The sequence below is a fragment of the Larus michahellis genome, chromosome 13, assembly GCF_964199755.1.
Source record: "Larus michahellis chromosome 13, bLarMic1.1, whole genome shotgun sequence".
NCBI lineage: Eukaryota > Metazoa > Chordata > Aves > Charadriiformes > Laridae > Larus > Larus michahellis.
This window is the reverse complement of record NC_133908.1, coordinates 3,090,542-3,112,943: the sequence shown is the minus strand read 5'-3', so window position 1 is coordinate 3,112,943 and position 22,402 is coordinate 3,090,542. Positions and strand designations below refer to the sequence as shown.

Below are 22,402 nucleotides of genomic sequence, written 5' to 3'. Positions count from 1 at the left end.
TTCCACCCATACAATGACCTCCCATCATAGCTAACTATTTGCTTAGATATTCCTTGCCACAAAGCCACAAGAAAAAGAAAACAAAACACATTTCATGCTTTTTACCATCATTTTAATCAACTAAAAATTTACAGAGCCGAAGTGGTAATTATGCAGTAATTTTTCTGTCCAATACAATAGATGCACAATTTTTCTGTCCAAAACAATAGTTTTATAGCTGTTGCCTTTGGCACTGGGCCAGCCATAATGTAACCAGTGTTTTAAAGACAGCTCTTAACTACCTTCACCAAAAAAGAAATAAAACAGGCAACTATAGCAATTTTACTTTAGTATTTAAGCCAACCAACTGCTCTACTACTGTCAGCTACTTTTAAAAAAAGGCACTGATGGTCTAAAACAGGAAGCGCTTTAATCTCACTAAATCTCTGAATGATTCTACACATCGTGTAGAACAACTCTTCGTCCTGTACTACAAGTTACTCTTCTGTGAGCCTCAAACACTACCACAAAATACCCAAAGAAAAACCGAGAAACAGTTACTTAAATGACAGACAAGAACTAAACTTCCTTGGTGCCATCATCCTGTATCCAGAAGCACTTCGTAGCAATCATTTAATTTCAGCAATAATGAAATAGAAGGTTTCATTGGATTTTCATTTTCACAAGGGAAAGAAATTTCACTATCATCAGTGCACATACAAGAAATAAAAAATAAAAGCAAAGCCCAATTAGTTAATCAAAACCCACTGGCTTCCTTATATAGGATGACAGTCCTTAGTAAAAAAAGGTCTTAATAAATAAGGAAAAGATGAGAAATCGGATCTAAGATCAAGCAGAGATAATCTCTGCAAAGAGTTCAGCATGCAGCAGGTCAGCCTTTCTAAAGCAGAGAGCAAAGCTATTTGCAAAGCAGTCATTTTCAACTCCTGTCTTTAGGATATTACACAGAAATCCTCCTGATTCTGCAAGCTTCCTACAGTGTTTGACTGTAAAGTCTTGCTTGTCTTTTATTGAACTGAAGTAAAAAATAGCCTTCTGGGACCACACAGGGGCTCTTTCAAGTCTCTTGCAAAGTGGTGTGGGATGAACAAATCAAGTGCAATCTTATGCAACATTCACAACTATCCATAAACACTGTCAGAATAAGAAATAGACAAAAATCAGAGTTTAAAGACAAAAGATTCATTTGGTTTTGCAGGGCAGGAAATAGATGCCAGCAACTTTTTCAACTGAGAATGACCTAACACCAAAATTAATCATTAAGTTCAGAAAATTAAATAGCCTTGGATTAAAAATGTGTACAACTAATTACAGGAAAAGAGATATACAAATACAGCATTAGCCCATTTGCTGTAAATACGAGAGATTAAAGAATAACAGCAATGAATATTACTACTGATGACCAGCTCATTTCTAGCCCTGGATCCAAAGTAAATCATGCTCAGCTATAGAGAGAGAACCAGCAAATCTCAGTCACTCAAGTATCCCTTTTCTTCAGACCACAGCTAAGAAGTCCTTATGGTGATCGAAGAAGCTCCAGCACGGAGCTCTCTCCTCTGCTCTGTCCCCAGGCCTGGCTCCCGAGGGCGGTCGCACCGTGCTTTGCCCAAGAAGAAACAGTTCCATACGTGTTATGCTCCTTCTGGTGCCAGAGTCGTTGCTACCAGCTCAGCTTTCAAGACCAAAAATAATAAAGAACAAGGCCTGGGGACTTCCTACACTCCTAATAAGCTTCTGGCAGATTCCGAGTGAAATGTTTACTTTAGTAACAAATACGAATTTTATTTCCAGAAGATAGCGTCAGTGATGTATTGCACTCAGGCATGTACACCCCAGCCTCCTGACATTCCCATCTCTAGTACATTTCACACAATTCCTTAAATACCGAGCTGCAGAAATCACTCACTACAAATGCGAGACAGATCTCTGAATAAAAGTCAAGCAGAAGAAAACTCAACCAAGCTAAAACCAGTCAGCCTTCAGAAGCCGACTGAGCGGTGAGGCTTTACTTTTAATAACCATTTAGCTATAGCTGTGCTGCGTACATCAAAACCTACATTCTTCAAACTAAAGCTCTAAAATACAAAAATTGTTCAGGTCCTCTCTAGAGTCTTCCAACAGTGTTTCAGCAACATCCAGCTTTCTTAACAGATCTACCACTCTTTGTGCTAAAAAAGGCACCATAAAAAAAGCTAAACACAAAGTGCAGATCAAACCAGAGTTTATAGAAACACTCAGAATCATGTTCAGGCCGATTTTTTTTTTTTTTTTTTTTTTTTATTATTTATATACATTTATTTCAACCTAGTTTAAAAACCAAAGCTGGCAGGCTTTGGAGAATCTGCTCTACTATCTCTCCAGGTTTTTAAACGTACTCATTTCTGTACTCTTTCTTATCTCTCTGACATTCAAAATACCAGAAACCACTTGAGAGGCATGTGAAACGGCTTCCAAACCGCTTCCCCTACTCTGCAGTCTGTTGGAATACCTGGAGCTGTCAATAGATATCTGTTCAGAACAAGTACAATAATAAAAATATTACCAATTTTGAATAGCTGCATTATATGTTTACTTTGCACATATTAATGAATTATACAAGACCAAAACTAACTTCAGAATCATGTTTTTGAACCTATACTGCTACCCAGAGGAAGGAATAAGGGACAAAGTCTCTTTAGGTGAAAGTGTGACAGCAAAGTGACTGCCCTGAGCTAGCCACTCCTCATCCTTACCAGGGGCCATATAATCCTGAGAAATTCCAAATCAGAAACCTGAATCAGACTGAAGCATCTAATGCATGAAAAAATAAAAGGTGAGGGCATTTAAAACTATTTATGCCTTGGGTGTAGTATAAAGTGAAAATGCTTAACGATGAATTTCAGATGGATTAGTTCAGCTACCTACCATTTAGGATTTGAGGGTTTTAATTTCTTCCTTTCCTTGGTTTTGTTTTTTTTCAGGCATACAAGCAGTACCACCAGAGACCGTGGTAGCTGCAACAGTTTTCCATCCGAAGATTTCAACCCAAACTTAAGTAAGACCTATTCTTTTCATCCTATTTTATAAAAATTAGAAATATTTAAAAAGAACACAAATCTGCAATGGTACTCTTGCCACACTATGCAGGAATTGTTGTCTCCTTTTCACAGGTACCTTTTCAGAAACCCTTCTTTCCTTTACAGATGACCGACAGCTGCCTCAGGATGTCATCTTCTCAAATAGACTACACAGAACTTATATAGAATATATGTTATTTCCAACAATAGCTGCATAAGGCTGAGGTCTGAAAAATGCTGAGCACTGTGGTCTTGAGCCAGTAGAACACTTGAGCATATACTTTCAAGAATATTTCCACTATATTCACTGAGACTTACATGCTAAAATTAATCTAATTGTTTAAATAAAAGGCTTCTGCTAATAGAAATACAAAGAAAAGAAAAAAAAGAAAACACTCCCCAATTACATACTGACACATGCTCTGTGCCATTTCCCTTAATTTTATTTTGAATGTGTTCTTGGTGTTTAGATCCCTACACCTTTTATGAGCAAGGAAATTGGTAATGTCATATAATCTTTCATAACAACAGAAAAGATCTATGTCCTTCACCTAAGCATTACAATATTTTTTTCCCCGTAACACAGAAAAATCTTCAAATAAAGAGTATTTACATTAATCAAACCTTCAACGCGGCACCTAATCACCTGCAACTGACAACCGTCTTTCAGATGTTTCCTCTGGGATCTTCATCACCTTGAATAACCTTTGAAATGCCTAAAACTGTAGCTGAATACCTTGTCAATGTAATATTTAGGATCTCGCATAATCTTTATGAATGCCAATCCCTCGGTTACTATAAATGACTTAAAGGAAATCACATTATGTTAAATTTACTTTACATATAAAAATCAGATGAGGATTATGAAAACATGACTAGGTTTAAACTACACAACATTGGCAGAGAAAGGAGAACATCTGAAGGATTTACTATTTTTTCCATTTGTTAGTAGGTTTATACACATACCCAATGGCAACTGCACTAGTCTGCATTCAAACTTTAAAGATAATCCCTACAAATAATCTCAATGAAAAAAATGCCAAGATATTGCAATTCATGTCCGAGTTTTGAATGTATGTAACTAAATGTACATCTGTGTACAAAGTCAAACTGTACCTCAGAACAGATTTCAAAATACCTTGTTTTGGATGACAAATGAGGAAATAAATTACTTCAGGAAAATAATAATTAAAAAATGCCAATAACAATTACTTTGGGATTTGGGGGTGCACCAAAAGAATCTACAAAAAAACCTTAAGAGAATACCACAATTTTTCTTCCTTATTAGAGGGATATTCCAAAAAGTTTTATGATATGAATTTTATCATTATTACTTTAATTATTTGAAATCACTACCTGAAAAGTGCTTTTATATTTTGGAAAATGCTTGCTGCTGTGCAGCGTACAGTCTGTAAACTAGATTTTGTCTCAAACACTGCAACCTACTTATGCACCCAGAAAGCGCAATGGGACACAGATGACAATACTGACACTAAGGGATACTTAGAAGAATGTGGTGAAAATTTCAGAATCCTGTATTTGTAAACATTTGTCCTCTTTTTAGAACAATTTCAAAGATAAGAATTTTTTAAATACTTATTTCTCTACAGATGGGCTTGAGCTCCCTTTCCCTGCCACCAGGCCGCTGGCAATCTCTGGTTTCTCTCCTTCAGTTTATAAGCAATTGTCCATAAAGCCACCAACTGCGTACAATTAATTATGTTTTATGACCAATAAATTGTATTGCTGTTCTAATTGCCCTCAAAATTAGGGTTGGGATCTGAAAGCCCTCAACTCACAGCTACCCTAAAATAGCTTTATCGAGTCTGATCTCAGAAAAGAGGCAGCAGCGAGCCACACGCATTAGGAAAATAGACACTCATACCAACGAGACTCACCACTTGTCTGATGCAGACTACAAAAAAGAGGGCATGAAAAGGCTCTGCATAGATTTGGAACATACAAGTGAGAGCATAATAAAATCATTTCCTTTAAATTTGTCTAAAGCAACAGGACAGTTATGAGCAGGTCACAGTGGTGGTCTGGACAGGAGATGGCAGCACCTGGACACACCTACAGTCAATAACACTCTTGAACAGGTGAGAGTAAATTAATAGCCTAGTATGAAAATTACCTATTTTTAAATGATCTGGAAATAAATATTCTCAGTGAAATTTGAATTTGAACAAGCTCCCACAACAACCACAGCCTGAATGGAATGCGAAGAGAGAAGAAAGGCCTTCTGCTTTGATTTTAGAGAAGTCAGACCTTCTGTTCCAATGCATAGTGGCCTATGCATTCTCCTTAAATGAGAGAAAAGCTGCACTCTCATAGTGCCCAGACCTCCAGAACATTTCTCTAGGACATACAATAGTCCAATTTAGAAACTAGAGGGACCTGTCAGGCAGCTGTGTTAGCAGAGAAAGCTTCTTCACATATACCAAGAGAGCAGAAGAGGACGTGGACCTGAGACTTCATCAACAGCAGCAAATGAAAGAGGCCAGCACACATTTTCTGGCCCTTAGGGGAGATAGCATGTTCATATGGCAAAACCTCTTCACCCACAAAAGGGAGGCATTGTCCACGCTGATTTATGGTCCTTGGCTTTGCTATGCCCAGAACCTCTCCTGGGCATTGCCTTGGAAGAGTGCTGGCTGCCACTGCTCCAAGCCAAGCAGGGAGCAGTCTGGATGATAGCACGCCAGTTCTTGAGATCATGACCTGTCTGGTCTAATAAGTAGTGTAGATACAGTCTGAGAGGCAAAACATTCATGTGGCATTTCTGATGTTTGCAAGTAACCCATAACATACTCTCTGCCTACCAGACGGACTTTGAACGTTGCTCAAGCTGAAATAAGACAAAGTTAGTTATTCAGAAATACAACTTCAGTAGTTTACAATATACATTCAAGAAACATGGCATAATTAGTAGCAATTTTTGCAGAAACCACAACTAAACCAAGAAGGAAAGCATTTCCAGACATGAGACAATTTCAGAGTTTTCTGGATACAAGAGCCTTCCAACAAAGGGCCGTCAGCACAGTGCTGAGCACGTTTCTGTACCAGCCATGAAACTCACCCAGCTGCTTCCTCCATGCTATGGCCTCCATGCGGGCCCATCCTCACAGGTGCAGAACAGCAGCCCAGCGCTCATTTCGAGCTCTAGAACTCCCTGTATTGACCACTGGCAATTGAAGACTTGCTGCCCAGGGGCATCCAACGTAAGCTGTGAGTTGTTACAGCTGGAGAGGCTGTGGCACTCAACTGCAGCAGCCCCTTCAGCAGGAGTTCCTTTGAGAACTAATGGGGAACTCTTCTGCAGACCCACCTGAAACCACAGCTTGCAGCCCTTTCACTAGAGCACTGGACTGGAAACATTTTGTCTTCCCTGTCTCGTGAACAGGGAAAACCTCTAACCAGGTTTCTCCCAGTCTGTGTTTCTCTGGCTGTTTCTGCCCAAAGTCAGAAATTTTTTGTATGGCAGTGAATACGAATACAGGAGGTCAAGACGCAGATTAAAACATATTGCTTTGGCAATTACTCCTTTTCTCTGTCTTTTATTGTCTCTTTCTAAAAAAAAAAAGAAAACAAAAAACAGGGAGGGAAGAGAACGTCAGATTCCAGAACTACCCAGTCTTTTAATGATTATATTTTATAAGTCAATGTGTTGTCTCACACATGCTGTTGGATTATTATTTTTTTTAAATGTATGACATGCACGCACAGAAACTCAGTATAAAATTACCTTCAGTGTTTTTCCAGTGGTGGAGTAAAGTACTAAGATAACAGTTTCACAATGCAGCAAGCATTTAAATAATGTTATCTAAACACTTTCTGTGTTACAGACTTATTATCTCAACACTTCCTCAGTTGTCACCAACAAACCCTCTTGCCAAGGCTAATATATGCCTCGCCATCCCGATTCTCTCCCTGATCCCATCTCTAACCACCTTCTATTCTTTTCTCTGTACAAATCTACGCACAGGATGACCTGCTAGCCCGGAGGGATACTGGAGTTTGTATTTCAAATGGATACATCAATCTGCAGCGTGACAGGGCTAACAGCAGTACGAACACCTCCAAGAAGTCAAGGGGAAACTGCTGCACATCACATTAGCTAACATTTTGAGGAGTAATTATATTGTCGTCTCTACGTACGAGACCTACTTCAACTCTTTGCTGGAGGAAAGGTCACGCACAACGCACACAACCTTTTATGTGAACACAGGACACGCTGCTCTGCGTTTTCTGCACTGGCTGTTTATGATGTCTTAGATTAAGGCAGTTCCATGATTGGGTTTTTTTTAATAACCTTAATAAAGATGGACTGGACTATATACAGAACAACAGAACAGGGCTTACACGCTGTAAACAAATTATACTGTGACAGTACTCAAGTTTTGGAGGAGAGAAGTTTTCACTTCGGGGAAGATCACCCAGCTCTTGCCACGCAACTTCTGCAGGGAGGAACATGTTCTACAGTAATAGCCATCTCATTTTTACCCTGAAACCTATACCTATACAAAAATAAGCATATTTTTACAATACACTAAAACAGTGTTCAATATCTGGTTTGATTTTTATTAATGGATTATTTAAAATGTCTAAGTAGCTCCTTCAGCCTACCGGCATTTCAAGATTTTCTTCCATGTGCTACTGGAGTAGCAGTTTTATTCCCGTCATCCTCGGTGAACTACTGCACCACAATAAGTGAAATTCCCCCCAAAATACTCACAATAAAACCCTTATTTCTCTATATTAAATAAGCGCTGCATGTTGAACGTGGAAATTTATTGATTTATCACTAGCTGCACACGTGTATATAATGAGGCTTGTGAAAATATGCTGTTCTGATCTAAAATTTGCCTCTCATTATTTTAAAGATGAACTGAAATAATTCCTAGACTGCTGATGCTTACTAAAGAAATAATGCAAACTAACACAGCATCCCCGAATAACTAAATTAGAGAGCAGGCTGCCATGACCACTGCTACCTATTTCTTTCTCTACATCCAGGGACAAATCCTGCTCTTCATATCCATGAAAACCAACGGCAACATGGAGTAAGAAGGAAAGCTGAAACCCCCTGGGACAAAGGATAAGGCTTATCCTCATACCATGTATGTGGAAATACGGGACAAGGACAGATGGCACAAAAAGGTTGGTCAATACATCTGCTAATATGAAAATGAACCAGTTAAAATCAGAGTATGGCAATGCAGGTTTTTTCAGTTAACACTTCACAACTAGAAGAACAACCTATTCAAAACAGCCATACATGATTCCTGCTCTGCACACGGGGCTCATCGCTGTAACAGGATGCCACCTCTAGATCAGACTACAGGAATCCACCCGCTACTACTGAAGAGGTGAAGATTACGTGCATCATCCTACTAACAGTTAAAATTTATGAACATTTAAGGCACTTCAGGTTAGAAAATATATGGTCTGCACATGAGAAGATTAGATAAACAGAGAAATAGTTTCCCTCTAACAGAAATTCAGATCACTTAAAAATTTTATGTACTAAATTATGATTTTTAGTAAAATCCCGTTTTTACTAAATCCAATCAATACCAGATAAAATTGACCATAAAAAAAAAAAGAAAAGAAGAGGTCTCATGGATCTATGAAGTAAAAATGCTACAATGAAATCCCAACCAACATTCTTCCCTTAGCAGCAGGCAAGCAACGCAGTCAGCACTATATCCCAATGTATAGCTTGAGGCACTAATGATTACTGAATGCTTTTTTATTTTTTTTCAAACATTTGTGTTATACTTCAGAATAGTGCTGATTTAGAGCTACAACTACTTTGAATTATATAAAATGTCAGTACCAAAAAATGATTCTGCAAGTTTGCGATATTCATCATGAATATAAATTAATTGTGATGAGACACTGGATCCTGTCCTATTTAGGAAACACAGGTTAATGTTGAAATAAACACACATTTTTTCCCTGGAAATTCTGAGCTTCTTCAGACACATGTTCTTAAGAAAAATCAGAAACTTGCTCATATCTGTACCAGTATTACCTGTTTTTCTAAAAACAACAGCACCGGTTAGTAATAGCTACAAAATGAATTATAATTAACTAGAATATTGTCAGAATTAATGCAATCTTTCTTGCTTTAGCATACTCAAGACACCAACATCGGGAAAAATTGCACATAAAACTTCTAAAATCACTGCTGTTATCAGCCTTCTGACGTCTCTCTCTCCTTGTCTGAATTATTGCGTTTTGACACAGTGTTTGAAATGGACTCCTTTGGCAAATTCATTTTCATAGGAGATCTAATACTCTAAAACAGGAATGGAGCCAGCTAAGCACATATATTCAAAGTGACGCATAACTTATTCATGGCACATGAATAACTTACATGTTCAGTTACATGTGGCATCTCCAAAAAAGCCCTCTTTTTGTGCTGTTAGTCTTAGCGTTTTATTAAATACCATGCAGGCATAAAATCACCTCAGAGCTGTCATGAGCAGTTGTGCTCCAGAGATCAGGACTGAAAAAAATCCTTTTGAATATTAATAACCTAAAACTCAAGAACAAGCCTGACTAGCACTGATGGAGGTTCGCCAACCAACTATTCCATTTTTTCAGCCTAAGGCATAAACTGACCTTTCCTTAACAGCTCAGTACTGCAAAGTTTAAACCCTGGGTCTCCTTAAATTTAAGCTTTCCTTGGTAATTTTATCACAGATAATACAGCTATCCATTATTTCGTCTCAGAAAGTGAGCTGTACTAGGGTCATTGACTGGCACAGTTGCACAATGATTTATCTGTGGGTCACACACCCACATATAGCTGAAGCTTCGCCTTGCCCCCATAAAGATGCTTTAGGCTGTCATAAAGTGGGTAAAAATATCATCCTTTCCATTAATATTTGTGTCCTGCTGCTCCAGAATTAGCAGCTGGTGCACGCTGGTGATGGGTGGGCTACTGTTGTGCCTGTTGTGCCAGCCAGCCGTGCCACCGACACTGTGCTGGGCAGCCGAGTCCTCCAGCCCCCGGGGAAAGGGGCAAGGGAAACGTTGGGAGGGACGACGCTTGATGTTGATGTCGAACAAGTCAGTCTGTAGAGTCTGGATGATGAAAATGAGATGACTTTTTTTCAAACGAAGTTAGCCCAGATTTCACTATCAGACCCTAATTGCACTATTGCATGCTAAGTCAGGTCAGTGCTGTAATCATGCTCAGCTTATACACAAAAGAATACTTAACGCACATGGGTGTGTTAGAGCATTAAACGAAATTTACATTAGGAGCTTTGTTTTCATAAATTAATACTACTCTAGGAGTAAAGCCACAAGTCATTATCAGTTCCTTTGTAATTGTGTTAAACAATTCTTTTCTATTATACGTCCTTGTTGCACAGATCCACTAAAAACCACAAATAAGCTCGTCACCACATCTTTGCTCTCTCTCTACTGGATTCAAAACTGCACATTTTTGAAAAGACTTTTTACACTGAATACTACAGAATTTCTTTTATAGCAAATCTCAAAAATTACCTAAATTCTATCTTGATGGTTATGTCACAATTAGCTTAAAAAATTAAGATGTTTGAGAATCTGTTTTGCCTTAAAATGGCTTTCACCTCAATAGCAATTTGTTAGAAATCATTACTCTCAATACCCCTGTAACTTGAAAGGATACAGGGAAGTAGATAATCTTTACCGTATGTGTTTTTACAGGCCTAGTCTGTACTTATGTATGCAAAGTCTGAAATCCCACATTATTTGTGTATATAATACATACAGCCCTCCCTACAAGTAACATACTCTGGGCTTTTCAGTAACCGACAAAACGTCTTCTCAGTGTGGGAACACCTGGTTGAAACAACTACCACAGCACTGTTCAAACAAGGCTAGAGGGACCTAAAAAAGGAAAAAATACGAGAACAAAACCAGTTGTCGACCGCTCTACAACAATCCTAACTAGAAGGTATAATGTATAAGGGGAAATAATACGTGAATATAAGATGATTCTCAGATTGCTAACAGCATGAGGACAGAAAAGTGACAGTTAGTGAGACATTGCCAATTAAGCACTCCTGCTTGCATCGTGTGTTTAAATACAGTTAGGGGTTGTGTGCAGCTTTAAATTATTTTGTCCAAAATCTTCAAAGATTATAAGATCGTTGGACATAAATCCTAAAAAAGGGGCTCAAAAATAATCAAAACTGAGATGTCATAAAAGAAAGACAAATGTTTCTTATAATAATAGAACCTAATTTTCTAAAAAGCATGCAGTCTGCTTTTTCTTTGCTTTTTGAATAATTTAAGAAGCACTGGCATGGTAATATCAATCCACAGTAATTCACAAGTTAATAGACACTACAATTAATTTGCTGTATCTCAATTTAAGTGACTTGTTCTCTCAGTCACAGAGATGCTCTCCAGACATGCACACAGGCTCTGTCACCACAGTTAAGATACCAGACCACAAATACACAGCATGCTTTTGACGTATAAGCTATAAAAATAAAACCACGGCATATCAAATGCCACTCCTCTTCTTAGCAAGCCCTCTGAACACACGCTTATTTTCGCTGTCTGCTAATGTAGGTTAATGCACCCTTCTTCCCCTCACCCCCATGAAAGCTGAATGCTGTTATCCAAAGTAGCATTATATTAGATTAAGGCCATTCAGAAAGGATATTCTTGAAAAAATACGGCAAACTGAAGGGGAAGAAGGGACATAAGCCCATACTTTGTTGTCATTAAGTTCACTGAAGACGAAATTACATTTATCAGTTTAATTCACAAAGCAAGTACGTCAACAGGAGGAAATGTGCTTTGTTAGTTACTTCATCACAGAAAGAAAAGAATATTATTCTTAAAAATCTAAAAACTATTAATGCAGTTTTGATTTGTGCTTTCGAACAGCTGCTTACCACGGACACCTTAAGGGAAAAGAAGTAAAAACATTATATCATGAGTTTTGTCATAGATTCACACAACCTTAAAAAAATCCAGAGTCGTCAGGTATTAAACCCATGTACCCATTTTCTAGTATGAGCCAATTTTTAGTTTTTCTGGCAGGTAAACATTGGGAGCTCTCTGGTGAAGAAGCAGCCATGCTCCTAGAACATGTAAACTAGCTAACTTCTGACCATCTTAGATCACTTTAGAAACGACAACTGGAACCAGGATTTCAAGGGCTGGAAGACTTGATTCCCTTCTATGTTCATTTCTCTCCCAAAACAAATCTTCTGATACCTTTACATGATTATAAACCTACGATAATAACCCCACATTTAAATTACAGAACATGAAGACATGAATCTTGATGGAGAGCTTTAATATTCTGAGGACTCACAGCTAAACTCTTAAATTTGGCAGGAGGACAGCACTACTGTAAAATGAATGTCTTTTTTGTTCCCTAAAAGGAAGAAAAACCTCAACCATACCTTGACTGAACTTCAAAAAAACCAAAACGAAACAAAACAAAAACCAAAAACCAAACACAAAAAAAGCCAAAACCCAAAAGTAGCTAAATCTGTCTACATTTCTTTGTACTGCACACCTTGCTCAAGTACCAAGGACTAAGCATATGACGTCCTTCACACTTCTATTAAAGGGCACACGGTTCAACGAATTACACAAGAGGAACCCAAATTTTTAAGAGAAACCTGAACCCCAGTCATTTTACAGCATGGTTTCAGAAAAATTTGTTATCCTTTGCTGTATTGTCTGCAAAAGATGTAAATACCTACTAATATACATTTAAATTCGTGCTGTAAGCCTGCTACCAGCTGTCCTTTAGGAGGATGGTTGCACAAAATTATTTCACGTGCATCCATTATGCAGTATGATCACATTTCATGGAATAAATTTTATGAACCAAAACAATATTAAGCAACATGTCGAAAATACTAAAACCATGAAAAATGCATTAATTTATTCATTGCCATGCATTTGTGATCTTTCCACTTTCAGAGTACAGTTTAATTGACTAGTTTAGAGACCAATTAATCCCTTTACATTTAAGTCAATCACTGAATCCTCTCCAAATAATTTAGCTTCTACATGCTGACTCCCATTTGATGTCCCTGGAGAGTGAATGCAGTTGAAACAGGTGGCACGCAAATCACGTTTAGTAACAGAGAAAGAACTGCATTAGCAGGGATATGAAGTATTAAAAATAAAGACTCACAATTCAGTCAACCATATTCCCTCTCTATTCTCTAGTGCTCCAGCTCCCAATCGTATCCTCAATGTTTTCTTTTTTAAATGACAATTGCAGGTGCCAGATAATTATTTTAATTTTTGTTAGTTTCTAGTCCTCATCTACCTACTGCTCCTCTCTTCTCTCAATACAGTTCTACGGGCTTTTCTCTATGTCACCTTAGTCTTCTGCTCTTCTGTCTTTTGTATATGTAAGTTAACGACAAATCGCCCTGAATTAATTCTGGAAGATAATGTTTTGTTCACCCTCTCATTTCTTGACTTGAAAGCCCAAAATTTCAGGTTCTGTAATAACCATCTTTCTTCTAGGATTACTATTCTGTAATCAGGATTTTATCTCTTCCTGCAAAGTACAGGTACCTACTTTAACAAGTTTAGTCACACTGTATCGCTTCATACCACTTCACGAAGACCATAACTGCATTTCTTTATGAGGTACTGAAAAATAATTTGGTATCAAAGATAGGGAGAACTGGATCTGTCAGCCAAGGAAATCATTACTCAGATACGTAATGGGGGTATCTGACATCATCCCAAACGAGGGAACTCCAGCAACAGAATCTTAGGAGGGCGGGAAAAAATTAAAATTGAGTTTTTAAAACCAGTTACGATCTCACCAACATTATAAATGCATAGAACATCTTACTTTCCCACAAAATAGCACATTGAAGGGTATCAGAATCAACAGGGGATTTCTCTATTTAAACAAAAAGGTAAATCCGAAAATGAGTCAAGGAGGTCATCTTTTCTATAAGCTGCCCAATCAAGCAAAGAGTTTGAAAAGAAAAATTATTTCTAATAACCTCAGTCAAAACGCATCCTGAAACCACATGAAGTTCAAATGAATAGAAATTAAAGGAAAATATTATTTCTGTACATCAGACCAAGATTTGTTGTATTTTAAACACTGACATAGACATATGATAAACAAATTAACTGAAAACTAAAGAAAGTATGTTCCAATAACACAATTCAAGAAAGTCACATGAGAAGGAAAAATAATTATTCTATCATACTAAATACAAGATTTCCTGTTTTCGGTTCCACCAAGTAATCTTATAATATAAATTATTTCCTCTTTAGTTTTCCCTTTAATTCAGAACAAGTTTCTGTCTGAAACTGCTGCTAAAACGAAGGAAAAAAAAACACAAAAATCCACCACCACACACAAAAACATTTCTGCGGTGAGAAGTATTTTCTATAAATGCCTGGCATACCAATTATGTGCCTTTGCAAGAATGAAACTACAAATAGTGCTGCAGAGTATGCTTAGCCAAACAGAAAGCTCTCGTGAACAGCACCCACTCGCACTGGGATGCTCTGAAACAAAATGACCACCAGAGAACGGGAAACCACTATCATTTATTCATCCTCCACCTTTAGTCACAGTAAGTAGTTACCGATTTCTCCATTCTGAAGCACATGAGAACTCTGCACAAACCCTAAGCAGGCTTAGGCTCTTTAAAGCCCAGTGTCTGCGTCTTGGCCTATATTACCATCTATAGTGCTGCCTCAGGATCGCTGCCAGCGCAAACAATTCCTGAGGCAGGAATGTGCTGCAACCATCAGTTCTGCACCGAATTCTCACCCACGTAGGGAAATGAAAGGGTTGAAACTTCAGGCGAGTTTTGTGCTGCTAGCTATTGTGATGGGACACGTTTGCTACCAAGTGAGAAACAACCCTGTTCAAAATGGCTACAATCCAAAAATGGAAACAAAATTGAAGAAATTACTCTAAGAGCTGTCTCAGTCTATTCATTGCCATGTGGAAAGCCCGCTCTCTTGCGTGTGTAGAGGCATTGTGTGCAGAGATCTACATCCACGTGATTCTGAGCTTCAGTGGACAATGCAAACCCACATATAAGTAGCACATGGGGAAAACAAGATGCAGTGTCTGCCCTGATCTTCAAACCAGCCTCACCAGAGAAAGCACTGCAAGGGAATCTAAATGAAAGGCAGAGCTGAACTCCATAAACTGTATGTGCAAGCTATTAGAAGGTAAAGTAGCCATGCTTACACATACCTCTGAAGTGTTTAGATTGTACAAGGTTCATGAAACTTTCCTGAAAACCCCTAAGACTTCATTATTTATAACAGGTCACTGAGATTTGGCAGGATTTTCCTCAAGGTCAGAAACATTCTCTTTATGCTTTCAATTAAATACTGTTAGATTTTGAATGAATTATAGGGTGAAGAAAAAATAAATAACTGCTTCCCAATTCTGGTTCCTCCTCCCCTCACCCAGTAACTTGACAGCCTGCCAAAATTTCTGAACGTTCAACTCAAGCCCATGCTACAGCTACTACCATTACCATCCTAGGGCTGAGGAATCCAGGAACAGAGAAAACACAGGTGTTACCAGTAAATGTGGGAGAAGGGAAATGAGTTAGACTGAAACCACATTGATATCCCTCAGTATAGTCTGCAGCTTCAGGATCCAAGATTTTTTTCAGTCTAGCCTATAGAAAATGTCTAATATCATCATTAATAAAACAGGACCAAAAGAAAAGGAGTGGTACTTCCATTTCCTCTACTCTTGATTTTTAAGGTTCTCACTTTTGTAAGTCATATTAAGCAATGCCTCATCAGCTATAAAACACACACACAAAATATTTAGAAGCTATTTTGACAGATAAAAAAAAATCTTAACCCCCAAAGAATCAACTTCCACTGACCCACAATGCCCCTCTGAAAGAGCCTATCGCTACTTTGCCTAATGCAGGGTTGTTTGATTAGATACACCATCCTCAATCAATGGCAACATGTTCTGGTTCATACTATTCTGACTTGCTATTCACTGGAGCTCAGGATGAGTAAGGCCACTTGACATTATTTTTCTTTGTCGGTAGTTCAGAATTCCTGGAATGGTTCAGGAATCACTCCTGCGAGTCTTCCCAGCACTTTTACTACCACAGAAAAGAACAAGCGCTGTTGTAAAGAGCAGGCAATTAGAAATAACCAAGATACTGAAAGGAATGGCCAAAGATCATCCCTACCAGGAAATTCTCACAAAACATCAGCAAGAGTCTCTGTTGCCTCTTCAAACTTTGCTCTCTGTATTAGTACATCTTTCCCACTGGTGTGGACAATTATTTTCTGCAATGTGCAGCCTCACCCAGTACTCTGTCTGCTCTCTAGAGCCATCTCTCACCCCCAAGCTGCCTGGATCCACCACATCCCAGCAGTTACAGCTTATGTTCTATCCTGGTACCCCTCTGCTCCAAAGGAAAGAGAGTTAACAACAGAGTTTCTGGGTAACACTGAACCGTGTTGTTTTTTCACCCCTGACCTCTGAAGACAGGCAGAGTCTCCACAATATTGCGTTTACATGTTCTATGAAGGGGGGAGTTGCTACCTTTTGAAAATATTCTGGTAAATGGTGGGATAGTTCACCAGTCTGATTTCTATCAGGAAACACGAGAAGGTTTTTGAAGATGCGAGTACAATAGGCTGCGTAATCTTAACACTGTTCCCACAGAGATGTCAGGCTTCCATCACGCACTTAAATAGCTGTCTGCACATACAGCTTTATCAAGCTCCTTTGTTTTAGCACAATCAACTACTGCATGAGATACGTGTTCTTTTTTCTAGACTAGTTGAATGTAAATACACGTGAGCAGAAGAGCAAAGAGGAAAATCAGAGTGAAGGTTGTAATCTGTGGTCTTTTGTATGGAATAGGTTGGTAATACTAAGATTGAAAATGAATGAAAGGAGTAAAGAATATGTAAATTATTTCACTTTTTCCTTTAGGGCATATGATTACCTCAATACACAGGCTACCCACCCAATTTAACTACTGGAAAAACAAAAGCCTTCTTTGTTGATGTTTAGTGACCTATTAAAAAATTCCACTGTAAAATGAGACTGTTTTCAGGTGCTACTGAAGGTCTTGAGAATCAGAGATACCATTTTTTACAGATGGCAACGGATACATTGCACAAAAAGGTACTACTGAGTTCCTTTACTCTGCCTTAAAAACTTTTCTGACCTTGCTGCCACGGAAATGGCAGAACTGGCCTATGGAAATGACCTTATCAATAGAACAGCAAAAAGGTTAGGTCCACACTTGCATTTTATTCCAGAATTTAAGTCTAAAATGTAAGAGGCAATTGTTTGCACAAAATCAGTACAGAATGGAGTCACACAATGTTGTTTAAAAATATCTCTAAATTCACTCCATTCTCAATTTGAGGGGAAAGAGGCAATGCTGCCCTAGTGACATCGCACCTGCATCTTCACTACCTGAACCCTGTTACCGTAGCAACCACTACGGTCTCAGTGCCACTCACACAGTCCCTAACTGGCACTGGAGCGTAACAACCCCAACAACTGTATACTTGAGAGAGAGTGAAAAAAAGTCTTATTTCACAAGGGTTAAAACAAAGGCCCTTCACTCCCTCCGAGTGCCTTTGTTTTGCTACCATGGACTTAGACATAGCTCCCAGCAAGCACAGCTGAATTCCAGAGAACGCATTAGCATTTGCGATCACATCCTATGCTAGATGAAGAGCAAAACGGGTGCAGATGGATGGGGCAGGGTGTCTACTGTTCCTTTGAGAAAATCCAACACTTGCAAAGCAGTACTACTGACAAGACCTCGCTGTGGTGAAATGCAGTGAAACCATGGGAAAATCTAAACTACTCCATGTGTAGAAAAGGCTTTCAGTTAGACTTTCTTCATAAATAAATTCTTTAATTTTTCCTTTTTTGTTTCCATAACAGATGAAATGTACACAAGACTATATTGAGTACGTAACTCTGAAGATGATTTAGTCCAGCGATGTAACCACTGACAAGAAAATATTCAGCAAACTCTGGCTACCCAGAGTCTTTTGTTTTCACTCATGAAGTGACTCAGATATTAAATAAGAAATCTGTATACGTGCTTTCATTTTAAAGCTTGTCATCTTATGATTGACACATGAAGGAAATGTATTAGGGATGACCTGAAAAAATTTTCATGAAGAGTGTGTCATTATCTTCCACAAGTAGTTCTGAGTCAGATTCAAGGAATTACATTCAGATTTACCAACTATTTGCATTAGGACAGTGGGCGTTTTTACTGAGGCTAAAATTTTTGGAAATCTTTACATTAGGTGTTTTTGAGAACAACGCTACAAGCATTTCATCTGCACACGACAATTAAAAGACTCCTCTTTTTTGATGTTTTAGTTTTGCCAATATATTAATAGTTCATATAATATTATACTACCAAGTTAAGGAGACACAGTAGAAAGGAAAATATTAAGCTTGTAAAACATACTTCCTTCTTTTCAGCAAGGGATAAAGTTACTTATTTTGGAAAGCAGAATATAGTGGAGAGGGAGTAGTTTTGTTGTGGCATTTTTTTGTGTTGTGGTTTTGGGGGTTTTTCTTGGGGTTTTTTGGAGGAGGGGGGTGGTGGGTTAGGTTGTTGTTAGGCAGACCTTAGTAGAATGTTACTGCTTGAAGCCCCAAACCTCTCTTCCCACTTGTCATCTTTATCGTTAACCTCGTCAGAACAAATCCAGAGTCTTTGTTTCATAACATTTCTCTGAGCACGCAAGAAATACAGAATACCCTTGTACAGAACAAAAGATTAGAAAGAGACCTAATCATTCAGTTGTACAGTCAAAGAATGGAGTACAAGTTGGACTTAGATTGGGCAGGGGTCCCACAGTCTTACATTTCTTAAAATAATTATTTATTTTTTTTAAATATAAAAGCAGAGCATAAACAGAGGCTATCAGGCTTAAATATCTTTAAATACCCTTAATCTCTGTATTAGAATGCAAAATATCATTATTACATTTTAATTTCATAGCAGAGCAGACTCTTCCCACTGTCAGAATCACATACAATTACTCTTCGTGAAGATCATATTCTTCTGTTCTTTCCCTACTCCCCACCTCAATAATACTGGTACAAAAGAGGGAAAAATAAACTTTGAATGCTGCTTCATCTCAGATTGGACCTTCTCTCCTCTTCATGCAAAATGAATGGACTTTTTTAGTGTCCTTCACTTCTCCCCCCCACGACTCCAAGCTCCTCCATATCAGTGAAACAAGAGCTGGCAGAAGTAGTGGTGGTTTGGGGTGTAACCCCTTTCTGGTGGATGAGGCAAAACCCACCTCCATCCTCCCCAAGTCTCTATTGCGCCAGTCTAGTAGCAATATGAGCGCACAACAGCAGAGTTATGCAAGACATGGGATGCCAGATGAGGCCAGGGAAACAGCGGATACAGAAGTGTGGGAAGCTTGAGTCTTCAAATGGATGGATGGCTGTATATATCAAGTATGCACAATTTGACAGACAGCTGCAAAACGTGCACAGACAGATGAGTAAGCTTATATCTACATAGCATCTATATTTCAGGAATGGGCTGTAAGCCCACTGCAACTAGACTAGCATTTTTATGGCTTCATGAATTTCAGTGGCATTTTGTGATTAAAAATCTGCTGTCTTTCGTCACAGGATAATACTGGTAGGCATGGTTTTGGATAACAACTTTAGGTATGAATACTATGAATGTAGATCCAAAGTCACTCTACTGATTATTGGTAATGTATTTGCAGAGAAAAATCACATGGGTACTTTATGACCAAGAGCAGAAAACATGTCAGAAGCTATAAAAGATTTTGCTGCATTCCTGCTGAGAACTCTGCTTGTTAGACACAGCACTCATACATGTATGTCTTATTTTGTTACCCTCTAGTAAGAACAGACTAAAGCAAGCACATCGCTGGTAACAGTACCTTCCTCCAACAGAAAAGATGAAATAAACAATCCTCTTATGTCACTGCAGAAATTACCTCCCTGTATTTTAAACTACATTCTAGTAAAAGAAATTAAAACGGCTCTTAAAATAATATTGTGCCCCCAGTAAGCCCATAATTTGTTTAAATAAAAGTTTTCAAATGCCTTAAATCAGTATTTAGCAGTAAAATACTCTTCACTACCTACATGGAGCAGAGAACTGCCACTTCCAACTATTAGTATTTTGCAGCTTCCTATACACTGTAATAAATTCACAGAATGGAAAGATAAGGAAAAATAATACTACTACAGGTTAAGAGAAGCTAGAGGCCAATCAGTTTAAAGAAAGCACCTGATCAACTGGTTTAAAAAAAAATGTTTTCTACTGAACAATATGTCCTGTTTCAGTGAAGAAGAAAAAAAGAAGCCTATGCCATTATTCTACAATTCAACACAATTACAATTTAGAACTGAAAAAGGTAAAACAAAGACAAAGCTCTAAAATTGCTCATTAAGCTAAGACATGACAGTAAGTGATTAAGCAAAATATCCAAACTAAAGAAAATGTTTTCTTGTTTCTTCTTATACTCCATCTGCTTCAATAAAAAAAAAAATGAAAAGTAGGTGTAGAAAATCATTCTTTAGATACATCCATCAAGTTACATTCATTTAGTCTCACTGCACGAAGGCAGAAATCATGACATCAGTGTAGGAGTTTCTTTAAGATACAGCAAACACCACGGATCGGAATGCAGACAAGCAATAAACAACTTGACACAAGATTTTGCTTCAACTTCATTCCCATTGCAGTATTAGCTGCCAACACTGGCGAGCTGACAAGACAAGTATGTCTCTTATCAGGTGCCTGTGCTTTTAGTACTTAAGGGAGACTTAAGTTTTGCCAAAAATCCCACCCCAAAACAAGCAAAAAAAAACCCACAACACCCCAAAAAGCCCCTGCTTCCTCAACAGCATTTGTCAATAGTCAAAAAAATAGATGACATTTTATTCAGTTAAGATTTAATTACGGTCAGTATTTATTGGTATTCATAATAAAATTATTTGCTAGTACTATACTGCTACACAACTCAAATGTTTTATCCGATTTTGTACACTGTTCCAGTTTCTGGATGAAATGGAACAGAACTTGTGGCCCCAGCCCCTGCAGGTGCCCATGGCACAGCTGCAGAGCTGACAAAGACAGGGACATCTCGGAGCCCCTGGGCACAGGAGAGGCAAACCTACTCCGCCTGCGTGCACGGAACATCACTGCCATTCCCCAGAACTCTGCGCTGCTCCAACGCAGTGGCTCTTCGCATTTGCTTTGAATTAGAGCAGGATTCCATGAGAGTCAAAATTCTACCCATGAAAGAAAAAATACTGGATATATGAATGAACCAATTGAAAGAATTTCTGCAAAAACAGGACTGGCACTTTAATGAGAGAAATAAGATAGCATTTATGGGCATGCTGCCTGACAATACAATTAAAAGACTGGAGCAAGGAAAGGAAATTCATTTATATTCTCATCCCATCGTTGTAATTTTTGGTCAAACCCAATCACTTAAACTTAAGTACACAAGTTAACCCAACTACATCTACATTTCTCAATAAAATGAAGTTTATTAAGCAGTTTCATAAAGCCTATTGAGAATTCAAATGAAGGAAAAAACAAAGGAAGGAGCAGAACGTTTATGATCTTGAGGTAGCAAAATATCACACACCATGTCTTACCTCCTGACCAAAGCCCAAACCACCAGAAGCAGTAGTCCAGCAGTTTTAAGTTATTAAATGTTATTCTGCTCCAACCATCAGCAACAGAATTCGATAGGAATTGCTTGAACTTCAAAAAGAAAGAAAAAAAAGCTCCCTTTGCTCCACTACCAACACAAAAACTCAGCTAAATTAACACGAGGCATAAGTGATTTCGTGCTTCCTTGGTACTTCAATGGCCTATAGGGATCAAAGTCCGTTTGTTTCTTACGCATTCTGCAGACTACTTTTTCCCTCTTTAAGACACTGTTAGTTAAGACAGGCTTTCTGAGAAAAAATAAAAGCTTCCCCAGAATACAGAATTTTACACAGTCCTTGTGTAAAAATTAAGTGTAAAATTAATGTTCAGTGTTAGGTTTTTTTGTTACACTAGCCAATAATAAGTAAGTGACAGATGTTGTTAACATTTTATGTTTAGACAGCCAGCAACTCGTAACGACTACCAGTAATGAGACAATTTGTTTCTGTCAGTGTGTATGCATTATACAGAAATTTCTAACTTCATGTAAAAAGCTACACATTTGTATTTTACATAAATATAACTTTCAACAAGTATTTGCTTAGAGGAAGAAACATTTCAATGATAAAAATGAAATTATATGTTTATGAAAATGTATGTTTACATATTCATATG

At 38.1% G+C, this 22,402-nt stretch overlaps 1 protein-coding gene across 3 annotated transcripts in view; it reads right to left on the bottom strand.

Moving 5' to 3' along the window:
- The window catches only part of MED13L (mediator complex subunit 13L), a 205,749-nt gene that overhangs the window by 55,317 nt on the left and 128,030 nt on the right, over window positions 1-22,402 (bottom strand). The window lies entirely within an intron of this gene.